Source organism: Podarcis liolepis, assembly GCF_965112155.1.
Source record: "Podarcis liolepis genome assembly, chromosome: 5".
Taxonomy (NCBI): domain Eukaryota; kingdom Metazoa; phylum Chordata; class Lepidosauria; order Squamata; family Lacertidae; genus Podarcis; species Podarcis liolepis.
The window spans coordinates 93,774,922-93,777,798 of NC_139556.1; the positions used below are offsets into that span (position 1 = coordinate 93,774,922).

General features: G+C 44.1%; 1 pseudogene across 1 annotated transcript; it reads left to right on the plus strand.

Annotated features, from left to right (window-relative positions):
- Nucleotides 1-269: 269 nt before the first annotated feature.
- On the plus strand, nucleotides 270-1,304 carry LOC310707859 (ras-related protein Rab-18-like; annotated as a pseudogene). The gene is made up of 2 exons: nucleotides 270-547; nucleotides 1,034-1,304. The product of its transcript is annotated as a ras-related protein Rab-18-like (transcript).
- The last annotated feature ends 1,573 nt before the right edge of the window (nucleotides 1,305-2,877 follow it).

The following is a 2,877-nucleotide window of genomic DNA, read 5'->3' on the forward strand; positions in this document are numbered from 1 at the left end:
CCATGGTGCAAAGATCCCTCCGCCCCCCGTTTCCCAGAGTTGTCAACCTTTTCCCAAGCCTCTGTTGGGATCGCTCTCCTCCCGCAGAGGCTTGGGAGGCAAGCTGCACGCCCGCCAGCCATATGGTTGATAGGGCACAGCTGGCGGTGTGCAGGGAAAGGGGAGCCCGCCGGCAAAGCCACGCAGCTCCCCCACTCGCTGGGTCGCCCCTGAGAGGCAAACACCCTGGTGCAACGCACCACTAAGCCCAATGGGGAAGACGGCTCTGGATGGACGAGGATATTTTGACCATGCTGAAGATCCTCATCATCGGCGAGAGTGGCTTTGGTGTCGACTTGCAAGTGAAAACAGTATCTGTGGATGGAAATAAGGTTCAACCTTCAATCTGGGACACTGCCGGTCAGGAACGGTTCAGAACTTTAACACCCAGCTATTACAGAGGAGCGCAACGTGTTCTGTTAGTTTATAATGTCACAAGAAGAGACGCTTTTGCAAAACCAGACAACTGGCTAACTGAATTAGAAACACACAGCCCAAGAAATGATATATTTTAAATCAGGAGTCAGCAAACTTTTCTGCAGGGGTCCGGTCCACTGTCCCTCAGACCTGGGGGGGGGGGCGGGCGGGCTATATTTTGAAGGGGGGGAAATGAACGAATTCCTTAGCCCCAGAAATAACCCAGAAATGCATTTTAAATAAAAGGACACATTCTAATCATGTAAAAACACACTGATTCCCGGACCGTTCATGGGCCAGATTTAGAAGGTGATTGGGCCGGATTTGGCCCTCGGGCCTTAGAAGAGTTTGGATTTGATATCCCGCTTTATCACTACCCTAAGGAGTCTCAAAGCGGCTAACAATCTCCTTTCCCTTCAACAAACACTCTGTGAGGTGAGTGAGGCTGAGAGACTTCAGAGATGTGTGACTAGCCCAAGGTCACCCAGCAGCTGCATGTGGAGGAGGAGGGAATTGAACCCGGTTCACCAGATTACGAGTCCACCGCTCTTAACCACTACACCACACTGGCTCTTAGTTTAAATGTTAGTAGAAAACAACATTGATAAGGAAAACAGGGAAGTTGACAGAAATGAGCGTCACAAGCTTGCCCGAAAACATTCCATGTTGTTCACAGAGGCAAGTGCAAAAACGTGTGATGGTGTATAGTGTGCTTTTGAGGAGCTTGTTGAGAAAACCATAGTCCCCAGGACCGTGGGGAAAACGAAAGCCAAAACAGAGGTGTAAGGTTGTCGAATAATGAAGAGAGCTATAGCAGCAGCTGCGGTGACTACCATTCCATGTTATAAACCCCGAAAAACTTGTTCTTTTGCGTATTTAAGAGGATAGTGGTGCCCTCTGGACATAAACTTACACCTGCTGTTTTAGGGACCTTGCAGTTTGCTCATATTTGTGTATTACGGCAAGTGAACATTTTTTTCTAGGGAAATGTGCTCTGCAGCTTTTCCAGTTGAAAAGTGTTATGGTTAGCATGCCTAATTTGAAACTTATCAGTTCTTCTTATACGTAGCATAAGAACTTGTTGCAGGAACAAAGGCACTCAAATTTCATAATTATCATAGAATTACTTGGGAAAATATTTCAAACACATGTTTAAATCAACCATGGCACTATTTGAGGCACACAAATCTCAAATGGTACAAGTGGATGCATGTAAAATTTGCACAATTTTATTGTCAAAGGCCTTTTCTGACCATTTTAACAGCATGCATATACAATCCCTTTCTGGCTTCAAGCAACACTTTTTCTAGCTTGTAACTAATCCCAGTTAAAATCTGTGATCTTGAAAGAGGTGCAAATTATTTCTGGTGGGGGTTGGGTGAGAAGGGGAGATTTTAAAAAATTGTCACTTCAGTGAATACTATGATTGTCTAATTTGATTTTTTTAAAACCCTGTGTGTGTGTGTGGCACTGTTGCACCATGTCATTTATGATGTAATATGCTATGGACTTGCAGGAGAATTGAAAAAAAAATGCACATTTTTGGTGAACCAAGAAAATATTTAATAAAAAATATATTTTAAAAAAGGAAATAGGGATGCCCTATTTAATAATAATATTATTATAATACCCTGTCCATTTGACTGGGTTGCCCCAGCCAGTCTGGGCATCTTTCAGCACATATAAAAACATAATAAAACATTAGTAGATAGGTAGCCGTGTTGGTCTGCCATAGTCAAAATAAAAAATTCCTTCCAGTAGCACCTTAAAGACCAACTAAGTTAGTTCTTAATAAAACATTAAACATTAAAAAAATCTTCCCTCCATACCCTCCAGCATTTCTCAGATGAACATAGAGACGTCATAAGAAAAAGCAGGACATTCCAGGATCAAATCAGAAACCAGGTTGGCTTCTGTAAATCCGGGACTGTCCCTGAAAAATAGGGACACTAGGAGGGACTGATATTGACTCTTGCCTAGCTCCTCAATTTCAGTAACTTCCAACTCATGATGGACCCAGCAGTTCTTCAACTGGACATTATCAACTGAATGCCTGCCTGCTGACATTGGTGCCCAAGACCGCCCACAGAACACCATACTTGGTCTCTGCCACCAGCTCATTTCTGGGCTTTTTACCTCAACAGATAATTTGTGCATTCACTGCAGCTCCTTCGAAAATGGCTCCAGCTATTTTGAAGGCTTGGGAACACCTCCAGAGGTCAGGGAAGCGTGCTTGAACCTCTGTTTCCAGGAGCAAGGATATTATGTTGGGAAGTGCAGGTGCTGGGCTCAGTCAACTCCCTGCAGTTTCCATATCTGCTATCCAACTGGCTGAGTTACTGTGATTGGAATGAGCAGGCATAGTCCACCTGACGACACAGACTGAAGTCTGCAATGTGTGTTCATAGAATCATAGAATTG